Source organism: Felis catus, chromosome D2, assembly GCF_018350175.1.
Source record: "Felis catus isolate Fca126 chromosome D2, F.catus_Fca126_mat1.0, whole genome shotgun sequence".
Lineage (NCBI taxonomy): Eukaryota > Metazoa > Chordata > Mammalia > Carnivora > Felidae > Felis > Felis catus.
The window spans coordinates 447,333-470,081 of record NC_058378.1 but is presented as its reverse complement, the minus strand read 5'-3'; the positions used below and the strand labels follow the sequence as shown (position 1 = coordinate 470,081).

General features: G+C 37.0%; 1 long non-coding RNA gene across 9 annotated transcripts in view; it reads right to left on the bottom strand.

Annotated features, from left to right (window-relative positions):
• LOC109492929 overlaps window positions 1–22,749 on the bottom strand; it is a 200,747-nt gene that overhangs the window by 36,957 nt on the left and 141,041 nt on the right. For all 9 annotated transcript variants that reach the window (XR_006586807.1, XR_006586808.1, XR_006586809.1 and 6 more), the window contains exon 7: window positions 1,432–1,647. This is a non-coding gene — a long non-coding RNA (uncharacterized LOC109492929). The remainder of the gene's footprint in view (window positions 1–1,431; window positions 1,648–22,749) is intronic.

The window sequence follows — 22,749 nt, the reverse complement described above, 5'->3', positions numbered from 1 at the left end:
CATGCCCCTTTTGTCAGATTATATTTTTTACAGTGGCAATAAATTGCAGTTTACGTATTTAGAATCATTTCAAAGTCACTGATCCAGGTGGAATCCTAGATTCCTGACATTTGAAGGGAAACCTAAATTTCACTCTTTACTCAAGAAGGGTAATGAATGGTCTCTTCAAGGAAATGTAGCTAATAGGCATAAATATATGGCAAGACTGAGATGACTCAAGCCTTAGAAAAGGGAACAGGAAGAAGGTTATAGGGAAATTTGTCCTTTATACAAATAAGTAACCAATTTAACCTAATCTTTTAGGTTGAGTCAATGGAATAGAAGTTAGGGTATCAATAGAATACGTGAGATTGGAATATGAATAAGGAGCATTTTTATTAGAGAGAGTAAATGAGAAAGAGAAGTAACAGGTGTAATAACTAATATTGCTGAATGTCAGACTTGGTTATTAAAAATTAGCTTTCAGATTACTACCAGGTGATCATATCAACTGGTAATAAGGGCAGTCACTTTCTTCAATGTGTATTTATTTTTGAGAGAGAAGGGGGGGCGGGGGGGGGGGCAGAGAGAGAGGGAGACACAAAATCCAAAGAAGGCTCCAGGCTCTAAGCCGTCAGCACAGAGCCCGACGTGGGGCTTTAACCTACGAACTGTGAGATCGTGACCTGAGCCGAAGTTGGACACCCAACCGACTGAGCCACCCAGGCTACGCATGCTTAACTTAAAAAAAATTTTTTTTAATGTTTATTTATTTTTGACAGAGAGAGAGAGAGAGGGAGAGAGAGAGAGAGAGAGCATGAGCAGGGGAGGGACAGAGAGAGAGGGAGACACAGAATCCGAAGCAGTTTCCAGGCTCTGAGCTGTCAGCACAGAGCCCGACGAGGGGCTCGAACTCACAAACTGAGAGATCATGACCTGAGCTGAAGTCAAGTGCTTAACTGACTGAGCCCCCAGACGCCCCTGGGCAATCACTTTTAATAGTAGGGTTTATCTTTTCCCTTCTGGGTGTCTCAAGCACATAACATATGAATGCTGACTGTTGGAAACATTAGTTCTACATGATTCTCTTGACTGCCATTTTGTCCTGAGTTTGGTATGAGCTGCATGGACTTGCTGAACAATAAATGAAAAGATGTTATGCCATGCCGTTGCCTTCTGTTGCCATTTGGAGTCAGTCCCCTGAATGACTAGGAGAAGGAAGAGCATACCAGTGCCCTTAAATCTAGGCCAGAATGAGCTAATTCCTATCACATTCACCATCTCCACAAGTGAAACATTTTATGATTTGAAGCACGACACAGACAATGCTGAGCACAGCGTGCAACACTGTGTGGACAGCCTTCCCTTCCTCTCCAGCCTCTCTCAATGCTGCTTCCCACCTCTCCACTTCAGTTCCTGGGGTTTCACAGCTACTTTTTTCATGAGGCTTACCTGTAATATGGTTCTTGGGCATTGAGTCCTAAGCTTCTTACAACTAAAACAGTTAGCGGCAGCCACAAGTCCCACGCGTTGTTTTGAACCTTTCCTGTAGCTCCCATGTTTTCTCCATTGTTAGTTGCATCTGTGTTCTTCCCTCCAGGCTTCTCAAGAGAAGTGTTTGTGTGTGTCATTCACTGTGATATCATCTGTAATGCCTGTCAAAGTGCCCTATGAAATAAGAACTGAATAAATAAATGCTTACTGGATTTAAATAATAATGCCAGGAAATCATACAGTTTCAAAAGTCAGCTGATAACTCTTTTTGTTCTTTTCCCTCAAATGTTCACAAAGCTCAGAGATCACTTGCAAACACCGTATCAAGTAATTGACTTCTGGTCATATATCTTCTAGGACCTTCTACTGCAATCGATTTGCCCTAAATCAGCTATGCTGGAATCATATTAAAACTTAACTTAGGGGCGCCTGGGTGGCGCAGTCGGTTAAGCGTCCGACTTCAGCCAGGTCACGATCTCACGGTCCGTGAGTTCGAGCCCCGCGTCGGGCTCTGGGCTGATGGCTCAGAGCCTGGAGTCTGTTTCCGATTCTGTGTCTCCCTCTCTCTCTGCCCCTCGCCCGTTCATGCTCTGTCTCTCTCTCTGTCCCAAAAATAAATAAACGTTGAAAAAAAAAATTAAAAAAAAAAAAAACTTAACTTAAAGCCCTAAAGGAAAGAGTATTGAGAGTAAAGAAAAAACATTTTATTTTATTTTATTTTATTTTATTTTATTTTATTTTATTTTATTTTTATTTTTAATGTTTATTTATTTCTGAAAGAGACAGAGAGAGAGATGGAGCATGAGCAGGGGAGGGGCACAGAGAGACAGAGACACAGAACCTGAAGCAGGCTCCAGGCTCTGAGCTGTCAGCACAGAGGCCAGATGTGGGCCTCAAAGTCACAAACCATGAGATCATGACCTGAGCCGAAGTCAGTCACTTAACCGATTGAGTCACCCAGATGCCCCCCAAAAACACTTTATATTATGGACAGAAAGAGACCATGGGAATCCAGCCCGGCTGTGCGGGCTCCCTGGGGGCAGTAAGGGGAAGTAAGATCAGACGGGGAGCCACAGCACTCCCATCTCCTATGGGTTGGGAAACAGGGCTAGATGCCCAGCACAAAAAAGAATGACCGAAGTCAGAAACCAGCAAGGAGTCCAGCTGGAAATTGGGTGCCTGGAAGGGTGAGGCACATCCACCTAACCTCTCCCCGGCGGTCCTCAACTGAAAAGGATGCAGCAAAGTTCCTTGGGCAGTTTTCTCAAATCTAATTACAAGTCTCTCCTGTCACCAAAGGACAGATTGGAATCTCTGGAGAGGAAGACCTAAGAGTAATATTTTGACACTTTCTCTTCATAATTCACAAATATGAATTAACATGTTTGTCTATCCGTGCCCCATATTCACAGCTGTCTCAGGTAAGAGCTAGCAAAGTAAACAAAGAAAATAAAGTGAGTATGAGACAGTTTCTCACAGTGGTTAAGTGCTAAGTTCCAGAGGGAACCCATGACAGATCCAGTCCCACCAGGTGGACCTGTGTGACCATAATAATATGTTTAGCCTGCTTGAAGTCCAGTTTTATTACCTACTGAGTAGAGGTCATTACCGAATCTGTTGCTGTGAGGACTGAACGGGATGACCTCTCCAAGGCACCTGACACAGCCTTGCACAGACTACAGCTCTATGTGTTGGCTGCACATACTAAGAGCAAAATTAACTATAACCACAAGCAGAACACTGAGGCAGCACAGGGACTGTTCAGGGAAGGTCAGTGGTAGATTTCCTTAAGGAAATGGCAGTGGAGGCAGCACAGGCATCTCCAAGTGGTAGCCCTCTTCAAAACCAATAAGCCAGAGTCACTGGAGAGCTATTTGAGATCAAAGTACTATTTGCTCAGTATTTTATCCCCTGTAATTATCAAAACACTCAAGATGCAGTTTTTAATAAATAAAGAGCAAAATTAATCCTTACTGGACTATATGTTATGTCAGTACAGCATCCCCACTGGAGCAATGCTAAGCACAACAAAAGAAATCTGAGGCAGTAACTTGTAAAACAAGTCAGAGGTCCTGATCACAGGCTGTGAACTTCACGGCCAAGTTCACCTGTGAACTTGTGTCACCTGAAATCATAGGAAATCACAAATTCCAGGATCCTTCTCCTTAGAATAAAAAAGGGAAAATCAGGTAGAGGTCCGAGAGATTAGTGATAATTACTGTTCAAATGGTCAGAGTTAGTCTTGTCCCCTCTTAAATGTAGGTTTCCGTTAAAAAGACATCCTGGCAAAACCAGAAAAGTTCGCCTATGCCCACTATGCACCACTTTGAGCCCCCTCACTCATTTCTGCGCAAGACCTACTATTAAGACAAAGAAAAGTTTAGGTTATCTAGGACTCTGTATAACAATGTATCAGCACAATGTTATTAAACACTTATTCCAAATAGAATAGATTTCAATTACCCAGTCAGTGAACAAAGGTTTACTGAAGTTCTTTTTGCTTCTACCTGCTCACCACTTGGTTTAGGAAACCACTTACTGTGGAGGGAATTATTAAAATAATCATGAAAGATATTGAAATATGCAAACAATAAGAGGGCTATTTATAATAATATTCAAATATTATTGAATGTTCAAAGTTTTATAAGTTGGAAATATATAACTTCTCTTTGATTTTTTAAAAAAAATTTTAATGTTTTTATTTACTTTTGAGACAGAGACAGACAGAGCATGAACGGGGGAGGGGCAGAGAGAGAGGGAGACACAGAAACCAAAGCAGGCTCCAGGCTCTGAGCTGTCAGCACAGAACCCGACACAGGGCTCGAACTCATGGACTATGAGATCATGACCCGCGCTGAAGGCGGACGCTTAACCGACTGAACCAGCCAGGCGCCCCAACTTCTCTTTGATTTTATAGACTTGAAAACAGCTGTGGAAAGATATTTGACTGTCATTCTTTAATGAAATTTGAAGTATTGCAAATGCTACATGCATATATTCATCATCTAATACTTGAATATACTAAAATAATATCAGAATTTACATTCAGCATAACAGAACTGCAGAGACAGACAGGGAGAATTTAGTTAGTTCTAAACTGTTCTGTGAAGAACCAGTCTTATCTCTGAGGACAGAATCTTTCCCATGCCCTTTGCACACACAGATTACACTTTAACTTTACTGGGTGTTCATTATGCGTAAAGGTTGATTAAGCCTTTGTGGGAAACTAAATTGTAGTAAAAACCCACTTCAACTGCTCTAATTAGAGATATTTAGGGCTTCCTGGTTAAGGGAATTTATACTTATTTTTTTCTAGATGCAACTTTCACAAAAGATTCATAAATTCAGTGATTTTTTTAAAGAATACACAGGTTTCAACAAGTGATTTAGATTTTCTAGTGGTTGGTTAAAAATATATCATAATGTTTGTGGTCATTTTGCTGAGCATTTTTATTAGTTAATTGTTTTAATGATAGCTATAATGTTGACCCAGGACACTGAATATTACCAGATTTAATTCAGTCTTGCTTACATTTAACTGTTAGAAGTAGGGAAAGGATACTAGACTGGAAATAGCTGATAAGAATTCAGAATCCATCAGTGTTGGTGTTACATCGTACTGGTGCATTTACAAGTGAGGATCTAAGAGGTGATGGCATCATGTTGCCATGCTTATGACAACAAAGTAAACTTTCATGTGATGGAACTGAGTATTCCCTTTTGAAAGTAACCAAAATGAAATGTTACCCTAACACTGACTGATTATATCACTCTGTATAGATACCATTTAAGGGCAACTGTGAATTTTACACCTGACAAATATTGTTATGATGATTCTTCAAAGTATTATCATTGAACTCTTCCACCACCATGGGCAAGACTAATGCTGGAGAAATGAGACTGGCCTAGGGCCACACTGAGAAATGACCTAGGGTGCTATTTCATTTTTGGTGTCCTGGTACATATCTGGAGTTCAAAAACACCATGGAGATGTTCTAAACATGACCATCATAATAATGACTAAAACACAGAGTGTTTGCTATGTGTCAGACACTTTCCTAAAGTATTTGCATATATTACCTTATTTAATACTTACAACTTCACAAGATATACATTATTATTATTATTGTTGTTATTAACCATTATTATTATTTACAGATTACAGGAAAGTGAAGCACAAGAGAAGATAAGTAACTTGTCCAAAAAGTATATTGTGTTTACCAGAATTCCTCCCAGGACAAGTATTCTCTATTTTTGGAAGGAACGCTTTGATCAGCCACTTGGTATAAGAAGCGAGATTACCATTCTCTCCTAAACACAACAAACACACACAAAAGACTTCCTTTAAACAGAATAAATGATCTTTAATTACCATTTCGAGAGGATGGGTCATGTTACCTGTGGGGAGTTTGGTTTGCTGAATAGAGTAGGCAAATTTTCTTCCAAAGCTAAAGTGATTAGAGCCACATTGCTCCCTTCACTCCCTTTAATTCAAAGCCTTGGTCATTGATAATGGAAACATTTCTACTGAATAAGTTGATTTCCTGATCAGAAATTCCGTAGGCTTTGTCACTGTTCTTTAGAGTAAGAATTTGATGCCAGATGAGAAAAAGAAATGAAGAGAAGAAGGTATGATCTCGACTGTCAAATTTACCTTGTAAACTTCCCATAAGTACAGAAATGTAAAAAGAAATAGTCCAATTTGAAAAGTAGAAAGTAAAAAAGTTTGAATAAAATTGAACAAAATCTCAGAAAACCATGGGACAAATTCAAATATATAAATATATATAGTAGTCACAGAACAAAAGGGAAAAAAAAGTAAAGTAAATACAATTACTTAAGGAAATAATAGCTGGGGTTTCCCTGATTTGATGAAAGAAATTATTATATAGATGCAAACATTTCAAGGAATCCAAATGAGATAAACACAAAGATTTATACATGTAGATACAACACATTCAAGCCACTGAAAGTAAAAGAGAGAGAGAGAATCTTGAAAGCAGCAAAAGAAGAATGATACATGTCATACTAGGGAACAACAATGTGATTAATAGCTGACTTCTCATCAGAGACAATGGAGACTGGAAGTCAGAGCAATGACATATTCAGAGTGCTGGAGAAAAAAAAATCTGCCCACAAAGTAAAATTACCTTTCAAAAATGAAGGTGAAACAAAGAGTCATACATAAATAAGAACTAAGATAATTCATTTTCAACAGACCTGTCTTACAAGAAATACTAACAAAGTCTTTCAGGAGGAAAGAAAATGACACCATACGGTAACTTGAATCCACAGGAAAGAAATGAAGAGTAAAAGCCTTGGAAAATAGGTGAGTAAATATAAAAGACCATATGTTTTAGAGTGAGTGTGTCCCATCCCCCACATTAATATTTTGAGATTCTAGCCCCTGATATGATAGCATTAGGAGGTAGCAACTTTGGAAGATAATAGGTCATGAAAGTAGAACAATCATGAGTGAATACGTATCCTTATAAAAGAAATCGCAGAGAGCACAGTTGCCCTTTCCACCATGTGAAGACCTGGCAAGAAGACAGTTGTCTGCGAAGCTGGAAGTAGCTCTTGCCAGACACCAAATATGCCAGTGCCTGGGTCTTAGACTTTTTAGTCTCCAGAACTATGAGAAATAAATGTTTGTTGTTTATAAGCTACCTACTCTATGGTATTCTGTTATAGCAACCTGAACTATGACACTATATAAATATATATTTCCTCTTTTCTCCTTTTATTTTATTTTTAAAATATGTTTATATAAAGCAATAATTATAGCACTACTAGAGTAAATTTATAACATATATAAGTGTAATATATATTAATATTAGCACAAAGGACAGGAAGGAAATGGAGCTATCTTAAAGCAAAGTTGCTATATTTTACCAGAATTACATTATTAACCTAAAGAAGATTCTGATAAGGTAAAATGTATATTATAATTTCAGGAGCAATCACTAAATAAACAACTCAAAAGGTACAGTTAAAGATCAACAGAGGAATTTTAAAAAGGCACAAAGTAAAAACATTTGTAAAACAAACAGAAAAAGAAGACACGAAAGAAAGAAAAATGAAATGAGACATATAGGAAAAAAGAATAAAATGATAGATATAAATCCAAACAGAGCAATAATTACATTAAATATGAATGGACAAAATACTCTAAAAAGTATTGGCAAAAGGCAGGGATTGTCACACCAAATAAAGAAGCAAGATACAACCATATGTTGTCTGCAACAATATAGAGAAATAAATGGAAAGTAAACAGATGGAAAAAGACAAACTGCAAAATACCATCAAAACAACTGGAATCACTGCATTAATACCAGACTCAATAGACCATAAGCAATATTCTTAGAAACAAAAAGAGTAATTTCATAATAATAAAGTGCTTAGTTCATCAGGAAAATAAAAAAAAATTATAAAGTTATATGCAGATGGCAACTGAGTTCCAAAATATGTGAAGCAAAAATTTATAGATCTGAAAATAAAAATAGACAATTCAATACTTACAGTGGCCTTTAATAGTCCTCTCTCAGTAGTTGAAAGAATCAGATACAAAATCAGTATGAATAAAGGCTAACACTAAAAACCAAATTGATGTAACTGGAATTTATAGAGCATTCTACCCAAAAAAAGAATGAATCATATGCTAAATCATGTGTGACACAATGTGTGGTAACAGACTGATCATGTGCATAGTCATTGTGGTATAAGGCAGTTTTTTGCAGTAGAATGACAACATTGGGTCTGCCCTGGATTTGAATTAGGCTTACTAAATTACTAGCTGTTAAATTTTGGACAGGCTATTCAACATCTCTGAGATCGCAAATGATATCTCCTACTTCACAGCTTGTGGAAATAATTCAAGACAATATATGTAAATAAAGCAGGAATTACTTAATAAAAGGTAACTACCATTGTTATTACCATGAACACTCAGCGGTAGCCTATTAGTAATTATTTACTTATTTTGCCTTATTAAGCAAGAAGTAGAAAACACCTTTTCTACTCTAAGCAATGAATAAAAAACAATGGAAACAAAAATTTGATATAGGAACAAAAAGCAATAGCAAAGTATCTTCTCGTAGTTGAGAACACAAGCAAAGTGAAAGAGCCAATAAAGAAAGAAGTGAGTAATCTCAAAGAAAAATGTTGGCTATTTTATACATTTAGGTAGAGTGGAACTTTAAAATTGTCTCTTCTATCATCTTTGGAAGAAGTTATCAACTGAAGTTCTAGAGAATGCTCAAAGCACACAAACATACGTGAGCATTTGTCCAAGCAGATACATGACTACCCCCACACAGACTTACTTCAAACATCCCTATGAGCAAAGGAGTTTACGTGGAATGGAATTTGCTTTTTATTAGACAAAAGTGAAGTCTGATTAAGTTAATATTCCAAATCTATCAATGGAAAAGTCAAGAGTACTAACTTGCATAGCTGAATTATTTCAGCCACTCTTCTTTTTTTGTTTTAGCAAAAGAAACATAAATGGTAGAAAGGAACTTGGTAATGAAGAAGTTAAAATTTTTTTAGTGTTTATTTTATTTTTGAGAGAGAGATAGAGAGACAGAGAACAGCAGGGGAAGGGCAGAGAGGGAAGGAGACACAGAATCTGAAGCAGCCTCCAGGCTCTGAGCTGTCAGCACAGTGCCCAATGCAGGCCTCGAAGCCACGAACCATGAGATTATGACCTGAGCTGAAGTTGGACACTCAACTGACTGAGCCACCCAGGTGCCCCTAAAGAGTTTAATACTAAACATATTTCCATCTATTGTGAGTCTTTGGGCCCAGGCCCAGGATAAATCACTAGCCAAGATAATTTATACTATGGTTTCTGAAGGCAAGTGTTATTTTAGAATGACAAGAAAACAGATTTGTTTCCAAGTTCATAATAAGTGGCAACAATTCCTTCATGCCTTCTACTCTTATACTTTTATTTGTGTAGTTGTACTAGGAAAATAATAGCTACATTTTACTGGGATTTAATAAGTAGATAAAAAACACCGTGGCAAATATTCAGTAACAATTTATGTTCACTGCAGGTAATTCATTAACATGAATATACATTCAATTATCTCTCATCTTCTAAGAATTTCAAACAGTATACTACAGAACAACAAAAAGGTGAATTTTACTTCACTCCAGGGAATCAGATGTAATTTTCTATTTACCTTTGGACCTCAAACAGGAGAAGAAATGAATTTCCAAGTATTCTTAACCCTTACTCATAGAAAGGGGATTGAGACTATTTAATCAATTAGGTTTCCTAACAGTTATTATGTGGTTACCATGTCACAAAACAGGGTGCAAGAATTAGATTCAAGATATGTAAGAGAACAAAAATCCTCTAAAAGAAGACTTGGGTGCCTGGGTGGCTCAGTTGTTTTAAGTGTCTGACCATTGCTGTTGCTGTTGTTTTAATGGTTTTTTTATTTACTTTTGGAAGATGGCGGGGGGGGGGGGGGCGGAGAGGGAGACAGAGAATTCCAAGCAGTCTCTGCACTGCCAACACAGAGCCCAACGTAATGTTCAAACTCATGAACCATGAGATCATGACTTAAGCCAAAATCAAGAGTAGGATGCTTAACTGACTGAGCTACCCAGGTGCCCTAAGCGTCCAACTCTTGATTTCAGCTCAGATCATAATCTCACAGGTCCATGAGTTCAAGCTCTTCATAGGGCTCCTCACTGTCAACACAGAGCCTGCTTGGGATTCTCTCTCTCTCTCCCTCCCTTTCTGCTCCCCACTGGCTCACACCCTCTCTCTCAAAATAAATAAATAAACTTTAAAAAAAAAAGCCTTCCTTGACTAGTAGTTTTATTGCATATTAATAGATGTTTTATGAAATAAAAAGGTCTCATGGATAAATAAGTTTAAAACAATGTTAAAAAAGTTGAACTATTTTTCTCTCTTATTTATTTTCCTTTATTTTTTTCTTGCTACAGTATGTATCTCAATTTTTAATGAATGCATGTGCAGTGGGAATTTCCAAGAGGGAGATAGAGAATGCACTATCTTCCAAACTTGTTTGACTAATAAACCCAATTTTTCTGGATGATATTTTCAAAACTGTAGTTTGTGTCTAATTCTCTCTGTACACAAAAGGAAACTGCACTGCAGAGAAGTTACTCAAAATCACAGGTAATTGTAGGACTAGTACTAGGATCTGCACTTTCTGTGTCTAGAGGCAGAAATATTTTCATGACAATTCTCATTCTTCAGCTCATATCATAGTCTGTTTTCAGAAGAATTCCAACTTGTAAAATGTTATGCCTTAAATTATCTTTAGTATTATTTTTTTTTTGAGAGAGAAGGAGAGAACAAGCACGGGAGGGACAGAGGGGGAGAGAGAGAGAATCCCAAGCAGGCTCTAAGTCAAACTCAGAGCCAGACACAAGGCTGGATTACATGACCAAGAGATCATGACCTGAGCCAAAATCAAGAGTCAGATGCTTAATTAACTGAGCCACCTCGTTTGGTGCCTCAACCCTTAAATATTTTTTTATATTACGATGAAATATATTGGGGTGCCTGGGTGGCTCAGTCAGTTAAGCGTCTGACTCTTAATCTCGGCTCAGGTCACAATCTCATTATTCATGAATTCAAGCCCTGCATCACACTCTGCTGACAGTGTGGAGCCAGTTTGGGATTCTCTCTCTCCATCTCTCTCTCAGCCCTTCCCGTTCTCTCTCTCTCTCTCTCTCAAAATAAATAAATAAACTTAAAAAATTCACTCTGTGCATTTATTGAGTTACCAATTAAATCAACTTCTCAAGAAAAGGAAAGTGGCTATAATTCTTTAATTTTGAAGATTTTCTTTTATCTTTGCTTCCTTTATGTGATTCCCTAATTTTTCACTTCTTTTCTTCCTACCATACTGCATCCTGCTGGGCATATTTCTGTTGCATATATAATCTCACATTAGGGAGAGTACTCTTCTAAATAGAGCAGGCCCAATATTAACTCCAATTAATTGTATTGGTCACAGGTTGTATATAAGTGGTAAATTCAGTTCTCAGGATTAAAATAATTATTTCATGCACCAAACATTATACCACAGGTTTACACATATATATTTTTGTTTAATCATTATAACCACCTTACAGCATGGGTAATGTTTTAGGATACATTTTATATATCAGAAAAGGAAACTTTAAAATTTTAAGGTAGTTGTCCAAGATTGTACCCTAGTAATTCCTGGGTTGCAGTTCAAACACTGGCAATAGGACTCCTGAGTTACACTCTGCCAACTCACCTTATTGTTGGCTTAGCTTTTAGGTAGGTGAAATCAAGCCACCAAGACTAGAGTGATTAATTTGATGTTATGACTAAGAGAAGAGAAATCATTACTGCAAGATGGACACCCAATCTGTCACTCAACACCATGTCAGTCTCACTTTTAGAAAAGCATCATTTTTATCTGTTTCCCCTAACCTCCAATCAAAGATGATGATTATATCCAATATCAACAACTTCCAAGTACATTGTAAATGGTCAAGTAAGGATGAATATTCAGCTGCGTAATCAGTAAATACTGAGTTGTGACAATTTTAATAGCCCACCGGTAGGCAGAAAACACTTGAACTGAAGATATGAAAGATGACTTTTATGGATTGATATGTTGTTGAGTGTAGAAGAATGAATTCAAAACCACATTTGAGTATTTGAGAAATGGTCACTGCTCTTCTAATAAACATGTAACCAGCTCTCATATTTAAGGTGCCATTTTCACTTAAAGTAACAGTGTTTTTGCATACAGCTTATTGTTAGTTTGCCCTTCCAGATTCATCATCAGCCTCTCTGTGCCCTACTCTGCGCCTTGGGAGGTGACTTCCAAGGGCTGCTGTCATTAAGCTCCCCTGCTGTCTGGCTTCATGTCTACCCACTGGGAGGCACTGCCTAGGGTCAGAAGGTAGGAACAGAAGTAGGGCAAGGAATTTATTCCCTTTTCCGCTTCTCTATGTTGTTTGATCCTTTCCTCTCATCTATAAGCACAGCTCCCTTCAGAGCAACATATCCTGTGGGTTCAGCTAACTGCTCCCTCTACTTGCCATTTTATACCTAAAAGTGGTAACTTCTTTTCATTTTTACAAGCCTGTGCCTCTGGCTGGTTTCCTTATTCCTGTCCACACCTCTGTAAACATCCCCTCCATTTAACCCTTGAGATATCCCCTTGACTAAGGCATCTGCATTCCAACTGGGCCCTGACATACCTTGTTTAAAAAAAAAAACAATAAACAAACAATGAAACCACACTCCTCTCCATGGTGGAAATGGCTTCTCACCACAATGCAGCAAAAATAATGTACTCACTGTACAATCTCTGAGGGTTTTGCTCATCTCCCTTGTATTCAACAGCTATACCTGTGACCCACCTGAAAGCCGGTAGACTATTTCCCAACCCATTTGGTATAATTTTTTGTTATAAAGGACTGAATTGTAAGAAATATCTTCCTGAATGAAAAGTTTTGATGCCTTAACTGAGACATGGATTAAGAATTAAAGAGAAAATACTTCCAGTCACCAAGAACTGTCTTCTTTTGTTTCCTTTTGAATCAGTCAGAAAGTAATTTCTTTTTGATGGTTGAAATCATTTACTATGAATTATTATGTCTTAATTTCAGAGACCATCATTTTAATAATTAATATAGTCCTTTTATCTTAGTCTTATCAACTATAGATGTAAGAGAGATATTCCCAATTTCAACACTATTTTAAGGAAGTGAGAAAAGGGAAAAGGAGAAGATCAAACATAAAGGAAACTGGCATCCTCCTACACAGCATAGTGTTGAAGGTTTTTTTTTCAGATTCTTTTGAAGGAAAATGTAAAAACCATGAGACACTCATTTAAAGAAACACATAAAAACCAAAGTAAGGACATGAATAAAATCTTCAAAAATTAGTATAGATGTTGATTGTTGAATATAAGGAAATAATGACAGCTTTTCAAGATCTTATAGGTAATATGGCAAATAATTAGATATTAATAAAAACCTTAATGTGGAATTTTATTTCAGTTACTGTCTTTTATAATTTTAATCATTCAAACATTTATCTTTTGAGAACTTTAAGCTCCTCTTAATGTTATTAGGATCACTTATGATGATTAGTAGGAAGAAACTAATATAATAATAATAACATTTATGAGGCATTTACTATGAACCAAGAACTATGCTATATGGTTTATATACACTAACTTATCCTCCAAGTGACTAATTCGGTTGACGTTTACTGAGCACTTAGCAAGAACCAGATACAGTTGTACATGTTTTGTATACATTAACTCATTCAACCCTATATCAAACATATGAGATGGGTACAGACAAGAGCACTAAGGCAGGGACAGGTTAAGCAATGTGCTCAAGGTTACACATCTGTTAAGTGGTGTAGCTGTAATATATGCACCCAGGGACCACTTCAGAAGTCATTCGTTTAAACACTCCGTTTTTATCATTCCCATTTTACAATGGGGTGAATGTTTAAAAATTAAATAATTTGTCCAAGTCACAAAGCTAATAAGTAGTTGTATTTGTTTACTAGGGCTATCATAACAAAATGCCATAATCTGAGTGGTTTAAACAACAGAAATTTATTGTCTCAAAATTCTGGAAGCTAGAAGTACAAAATCAAGATGTTGGCAGATTTAGTTCATCTGTGAGGGAAGTTCTATTCCAGGTCTCTCTCCTTGGCTTATATATGGCTGTCTTTATGTTCACATGACATTCTCCCTGTATGGGTGTCTGTCTCCAGATTTCTCCTTTTTTTATAGATACCAGTCAAAGGAGGTTAGGGACCATTCTAATGACCCCATCTTAACTTGATTATCTCTGTAAAGACCCTAACTACAAATAAAGTTCATTCTGAGGGACTGAGGTTAGGACTTCAATATAAGTTTGGGGGTAGGACACAATTTAAACCATAATAGTAATTTGAACTAGAGATAAAATCTAAATTCACTCTCAAGTTTCCGGCAATGCAATTAGACAACAGAAAACCTTTCTCTCAGCAACTCAAATAGAAATATCACTTACTTACAATCTCAGGATCCAAAGATGCACAGTGACCAGTGGCAGAGAGAAGCCCAGACAATTGTACTCCACTCTCCCTTAACTGGGACACCATGTTCTTTCTGGAACACTATGACATATATATTAGGACCCTAATTCTCCAAATGAAGGAAGGAGTAGATGAATGGAATGACCATTTCTCTTCTATCAGTTGCAGACCTCTCTTCGAGCAACAAATTCTGAGAACCTATGTAAACTGCACATCTCTGCTCTTAAATCACTTTATCAATAATCACAATGCTGGACCCATGATAGGTCTACCAAGAGTTGTTGCCACACGTATAAAAACAACCTATATTATACGTCAGCCAAAACCCTAGTAGGATTAAACAGCTTTAAATTAACTCAACTTGTCTTAGCATTTCATGACTGAATAAATATGAAACAGAGAAAAAACACTCTCTTTACAGTAATGGACTTAAAATCTTAATTTTTTATTTTCTCAAATAAAAGACAGCTTTTCAATAGTCAGCAATGAGAACATGTGATTCTAGGGATGTAAAAAGCAGATGTTCCTTTATGCAAAAACAGAGACCACAGGGCTGTAATATTCCCCTTAATATCATTTTTCATTTCCATTGTGTATAAACTATCATTTTAGAAGAAAAAAGAATGAGTTCAATGCTGAGCCAGTATTTTTTAAGTTTCATATTAGCAAGCTTATTCTATAAGATTAGTCTTGGATATTCCATAAAACCTAAAGTAATTATTTAAATCCAGCCCTGAAGCAGGAGGTATACTTAGCACATACATTTGCAATAGTGCTGTAGTTGCTCCTTAGCAAATGTGAAAATGTGATCATGTGTCTTAATTATGGTATAATAATGATGATGATGGTGAGGATGAGGATGATGATGATGATGATGATGATGATGTTGTTGATGATGATGTTGATGATAAACACCATGAGAACCCAAAGCAAAAGTGAGCATTTGACGCTGTTTTCTGGAAACTTTGCCCATATCTAGAATATTTAGGCACTGTTTATTCATTTTATCTAATGTACCTACTTCTTAAAGGAATTATGTGTTATAGTTCTCAGTGTTCCTATTTTACAGGTGAAGAGAATGAGACCCAAAAAGCTAAGTTACAGCCTAGGGAATGGTGTTACGTGTGAAAATCAGTATCTGCAACCTAATTCCTCTTTCCTGGTACCTCTACTACGGTAAAAAGTGCCAGAGAAAAAGCTAGGCAGAAAGGGCTAGCATTTGAATGCTGAAGAAAAGGAAGAATTCCACATACACCATTGGATCCAGTAGACAAGGGGCTCAATCTCAGGACTTGTGGCTCAAACAGGAGAGGTCAATTGTGAGCAAGTTCTCAGAACTAAGCATACACTTGGCATCAGGAACAGCACTGGTGAGCAGACCTGCTGAGCTCTATGCCTCACTTTTATTTTGCCTGGTTCAAATTGCCTGCAGGTAGTCCTTGATCTGTAGATACTGACTGTGACTTCATGAGGCTAATGAGGCTTTTAGGTGATTCTTTTCTTTCAGAAAAGAAAGGGATAGAAATACGAGCATTAAACCATGACTTTCCCTAAATTAAGCAGGGCAGAGTTGGCGACTTGGTTACACAGCATTCTTGGGACCCTTCCTGCACCAGGACTAATCTCCCCAAAAAGTCATCTCTTTCTGAGAACCTAAAATCTGGATTAAACTGTTTTCTGGTCTTTCCAAATCTACTGCACGTCTACGGTAAGATTTCAAGTACTGACCATCTTGAACATCCTGGCATTCCAACCCTTTTCCTATGTGTTCATTTGTTCACATATTTGCTAGAAACTTTGCAAAAATGAACATTCTGTTTTCAAAAAACAGTAGGCAAATCAATTTTTACTAAACAGGACATATAGTACTTCCTAGGCAAAATAGAGTTTGGATGGTTGTGATGTGTCTTATAAATTCAGGTTTATAATTTATAAAGAAATAACTTGTAAATAACTTAAAATGTAGATACTTATAATATTTAGAAATTCATGTTTATAAAAACAAAAGTATTTTTAATTAAAATACATTCCTTATATTGTTTTAGTCTCAAACCAGTTAAATACATACATCTTCTTCCAGTTAGAAGGATTTATGATGGCTCTTTGTCCTGACAGAAGCCTGGGTCGGTAAGAAAGCTATGTGCCTATTGCCCCAGCATGGTGTGTACACTGATTTTTTTTCTTCTTATAAGAAGTGCTCATTTCAGCATATCTGTCAAGATCCACTGCCCCTTCAATTACAATATAGTGATTAAGAAGGAAAAGAAAACCTTAAGGATAACTCATCTGTTCTTTAGATTTTTAAGTTGTTCATTCAACCGAAAGGTGATTTTGCAACAGATGGAGGGAGGCAAGTTATTGATGCAGCGTTTGGTTCCAGAGGCAATTCAGTCCTTTCTATTTAATTCACATTGGTCTTGTGCATGAAAGACCCAAGAACTTCTCTGACAGTTTCCATTGTCTTATAGTAATTTAATGAAACAATCCTGACTAAGCAAGTCTAAGTGGGAAGAAGAAAGTAAGCACTTTTGCCCACATAACAAAATGTATAAGATAGTTTTTTTTTTTTTTTCATTGGGCGGGGGGTATTGTCCTGTTTTGTTTTGTTTTCAAGTAAAGTAGGGAGAACCCAACTCAAGGGAAAATGGAAGGGCTATTCTCACTTTGGAGTTAAAACAGTCATAAAGTAAAACAATTTTTTGGATCAAAGCTGCTTTGCCTGCACATAGCAGAGGCCCATGCAGCAAGTTCAAAGATGTCAGATCTCACTGATGTCACATGAAAATGTGATATTAGACATCGCTGGGCAAAAGGGGAAACTTAGCTGCAAAAGGGTACCACTGAGGTTCCCCCTCCATTCCTCTTTGCCTCTGCCTGACCTCTCTCTTCTCATTTTTCTCCCTGTTTTTGCTCACATGAGCATTTTCCTATCTCTTCTCATACTTGGCTTTAACTTGTCAGGATTCCAGCCTTAACCCAGCATGATCATTCATGTTAATCTTCCCATTCCCAAATACCTACAAGAGGAATGTTATTGGACCAACTAGAAACAGATGTGCATATCTGAAGTAGCTGTTGTAGAGAAATGGATCACAGGACATAAATCTGACTACTTCACTTTAGGTGGGAAGAAAAAATGTTTCTATACCCTTCAAGATTCTTCTACCTGGTCTAAGAATTAAATTGACATGAGACAGATTAACATGAGGGAGCACATGGAGGCTCAATAATGAAACTGAGAACCAAAGAAATGATGAAGGCAGGAGGTTTTTATACTTTTTAGACACAGAGATGTAAATCTCTGAGAAATTGACAGGGCAAAGAAAACTTATGTTTGGGAGCTTCAATTAGTAAGGAATTCTAAATAAAATTTGGGCTGGGGTAGTAAATTAGAAAAAAGTGACAAAATTTGCTTATATAGCCTTCTTGGCTCTGAGTTTCCTATCTCTGATGATAAGAAGTATCTTTATCTCTTGGTACAGAATTGGTACTTTTCACATGGGAGATTTATTTGCTGCTTACAGGGGGTCATAGGGGGGCCAGATGTTCTTCTTGCACCGGCTGTTCCTTAATTAACTTTAATTCAGAATCATCAATATGCCATTATTGCATATTTTGGGGCAGCCTGCCTTGGGCCTCTACAGTGTACTGATATGTGGTTGCTATAAATGTTTTAATTCAAGAAATGTTTTTTTTTTTAAAAAGCTCAGAAAATGCACCTCCTACAATATCTGCTACATTGAGGAGTCACAAGCATCAAGTTTAAGTCACCTCTTATCTCCAAAGTGAGACAATTACTGCCTTCTGTATCATCAATGATGGGGAACATCTCTACCTTGTATCTTTACCCTGTTGCACTGTGCAGCAGTCTCTCCTCTACCTGCAGTGGCTAAAAGAGCTACAGCACAACTATTGTGACCTGACATAATTCACACCTAACAATCTGGTTGTATGGTCTTGATTAAAAACACTTCACCTAGGGGCGCCTGGGTGGTGCAGCCGGTTAAGCATCTGACTTCAGCCAGGTCACGATCTCGCGGTCCGTGAGTTCGAGCCCCGCGTCGGGCTCTGGGCTGATGGCTCAGAGCCTGGAGCCTGCTTCGATTCTGTGTCTCCCTCTCTCTCTGTTCCCCCCCCCCCCCCCCCGTTCATGCTCTGTCTCTCTCTGTCCCAAAAATAAATAAACGTTGAAAAAAAAAAAACACTTCACCTATTATTTTGTTTCGTGGAGGGTGGAGTGGGGATAGAGATATTAAACTAAATAATCTCTGAGATTCCCTCCAGATCAAATGTGTTTGTGAAATGCTTTGCTCTCAGTCATTTTGATAGATTCAGTATTAAACTTGGTTTGGTAAATGTCAGAGAAATGACTACAGCTTCTCTGTTTGTAAAATGGTGTATTTCCTAGTTAGCTCTCTCCCATCTCACGGCACTTTATCCCATACTGAACATCACCAATATCACAACTTCTAGTGGTGTGAGCATGTCAACAACTTTCCTCTGTGTCCCTGTTGCTGTTCTCTTAATCAATGATGCCCTTTTCACCTTTTCGGGCTATTGAAATTCTACTTCTACGTCAAGGCCCAGTTAAAACATCACCTCCTCTCTGCAGCCTTCCCTGACAACAAGAATTAATTGCCCTTTCTTCTAAGGCACAAGTTCTAATGCATCTCTTCTAGCATGAATTTCACTGGGATTGAAACAATACTTATTTGGTAATTTATTTTATATTACTTACTGAGTCACAATGCTTTAAGTACATGGATTCTTTCTTAGACATCTTTAGTACCTAGAAACCCCATTAGTACCTAGAAAAGCATTTAGAATCTGTACTGAATGGATGTGTAAATGAATGAATAAATGACTATTCATTAAATAAAAATATCTAAAATTAAGAATCCAGCATTCTTGAAAATAAAAAATTTTACAAACAATAATATTTTGGAAATCCTTTCACAGTATAATGAGGAATTAATTTTTATAACTTTTAAATCTGATAATGGTCACCAATCCAAGTAACTGGGCCAACAGGAAATCAGTTTAATAATCTTTTTCTCCACTTTTATGGCTTTATATTCAAATATTCAATGTTTAAAATAAATTTCCTTTGCCCATTGTCATGCATCATCATGAAATTCAATGGAAATATTTTGTTCTATACTTGGAATCCTCTGAAAGGCGAATTTTCTATCTATCCTGCCTTTTATGCCTTCTCTCTAATGATGGGCACCTCACCTTGCTGTGTTTTCTGACTTTATCCTCAACATCATTTAAATACTTCCACTAGTTTCATCTTGTAAAAATGTGGCATGGTCTGCATGCATGAGTGTGATATTGTCTCCCATGCTGACTTGGACTCCATGGCTGCATATAGATAGTTTATAAAGACAAGTTATATCCTTCTTTTGGGTGTTGCTCAATTACATGAATGCATGTCCTAAGATCTTGGGCTGAAATTAAGAGTCTCTTCTGAGGGATATTTGGAAAATATCAACACTTCAGTATGTGGGTTTGTAATCAGTCTCTTAATTTTCTGTATCTGATCCCTATGACTGCTTGACTAAAAACAGATAAGCAAAAGATGTTTCATAGCAAAAGGAAGTTTCTCTGTGATTTCTCAAATCAAGAACTTCTCCAAATCAACTGGAAACTGAGTTTCTCCCAAGAATACTACTACTTGTATTATTCTGTCTTCATAGTTCTATTGTTTTCTGTCCTCCATTCTTGAACTAGTAAAAAAGTGAGATAAGTTTTGAGAATAACTGTTACCTTCCTTGAAAATACTTCACAGTAGGAGCGCCTGTGTGTTTCAGGCTGGTAAGCATTCACCTCTTGATTTTGGCGCAGGTCACGAACTCACAGTTTGTGAAACGAGTCCTGCCATTGGGCTCCACCTGACAGTGTGGAGCCTGCTTGGGATTCTCTTGCTCTCCCTCTCTCTGTCCCTCCCCCACTCACTCTCACTCTCTCTCAAAAATAAATTAATAAACTTAAAAAAATACTTCAAAGTAAAATAAAGTCTTATCTGGTTGAACTGGTTTATGTTAATATAGTTGGAATTGGGGAAAGAACAATGATATTTTAATGTTTCTTCTAGTTTTGTGATTCTATGTTTTAAAGACATGAAAATAGTTTAGCTACTTCAAAAATATCAGAGATTCATAAGTGAGACAAGTTAGCTCCAAAGAACTTGAAATTGAGATGACTCTTTGAACATGCTAGCAATGAACAGATACGATTAGTCATGTGGGGGAGTGTACTAAAAGATCATTAAATGTATCACACACACACACACAGACACACAGACACACACACACACACACACACACACGCACAACAACAACTCTGTGAATCCCCCAAGGTAATCTGGAAATCATCTCCAGTAAACAGAACTAAGGTATATCTGTAGTTGCTGTTGTCAGAAACTTCATTACTTGTATTGCCCTCCATAGGAAATGAAAAAAGAAAAAAAAAAGATATGAACAGGGAAAATGATCAGCCTGTCCATGAGAAATGGGAAGCCCACAGAATTAATAGCAAGTGTTGTTTACATGGCACCCTCCATTAATGAGACCACCCTGGGGAGATGCTGGCACAGGCATCTGGGGCAGAGAGTACTCTGTGGTGTGAAAGAAGTCACTGGCACCAACACATTCTAAACAGAAAGTACTCACTGTTATTTATCTGCCTCTGCATTCATTCAACTCTCACTAAAACCACCTTCTAATTATTAACTTGACAGTAATAGAAGAGTTTACCTAAACAAGGGACTTGAATATTCCAGTTAATGAAAATCATCACTCACTGTAAATTAATGCATCTATCTTAATTTATTCATCAGTTTCCCCTATAAATTTATTTAAAATGAATAAATTGTTCTGAATCTAAACACCAGAAAGTGTCCTGATAAAGATATAATGTGGACATGCTGAACCTCAGAAAAAATGAATAAACATATTGCCAAGCATCAAGACTGTCCAACCATCTACTACTAGTAAAAGAAACTCATCATTAACCTCTTTGTCTTTTAAATGTTACATTGAAGTATGATATACATTGATGGGTTTTCAGGTAGTTTTTGATCTGGTACTATTACAGATGGTGCTGCTTTCAGGACATTGAGGGTATATTTCAGGAGCAGAGGGACTAAGGCTGGGTATGACCTGCTTTGGTAGCTGCTACCAAAACAGTTCTTTCAAGGAGTTGTACAGGTTTCATTCTTATCAGCAATATGGGTTGCAATTACTACATAATTTCATCAGTGCTTTATTATCTTCTTTCAATCTACAATAAATAGTGTGGCCCTCTGTGTTTACCTAGTACATTGATTTCTTATGAATATTTTTAAATCAAAGAGTTATGAACTAAGAATGTAATTTGTTGCATCAAATACTGTATTAAATTAGCATTGCTGTATGAGCTCTCATGATGTATTTCAGTAAGTGATGCAGACACTTAGGTAAACAAATCTATTCCAATGAATCACTGGCAAATAACAAGTAACAACAATAATTTCCTAGCAACTAGAGTTTTAATGCAAAACGGATAATCCAAAAACTTCATTCATTTCTTCAAAGTAGAGGAGAAATAATTTTTACCACACTATAAAATATGAAACTCATTTATACAAAAAATGATTCCAGGAACTTTGATTAGAAAGTTTAAAAGTCCCTAATGAAAATTTCTGTTTGGTTTGACAGTGATTTAAAAAATACCATCATTCAGATCCTAGCTGTCTAAGAATGAAAAGTTCTTATCTCTGAAAATTATTTTTTGGGGAAAAAAATGTTAAGAAAATTTTGCAAATGTGCACAAAGTGGGAAAGACAAGATTTTAAGCTTCTTAATATGACTGAAGACCGCATTTTCAAACCAAACTCAGCTTTTATAGCTATTATTCTATTAATCTAAAAACAATGACAAAATAAACAAAAAATACTATGTGCCCACCAGTTTTCTGATGTTAACCTAAAACAACTGTGACCTCTGCTGTCCACATGTGTTTGCACGTTCAAATTGTCAATGCAAAGCTCAGCATCATTACTGAAAATTCTTTGAGTTTCTAGTGAAAAAGGCTACTAGGAAAACCGATGCAAAGTCTAAAAATATGCCTCTGATTCTGAAGAAATGGACAATTCAGTAAATTCGGAGGGAAGGACAAACGTGTCAGTATAAAATAGCTCTGCTTTTCCTGGAAGCTTC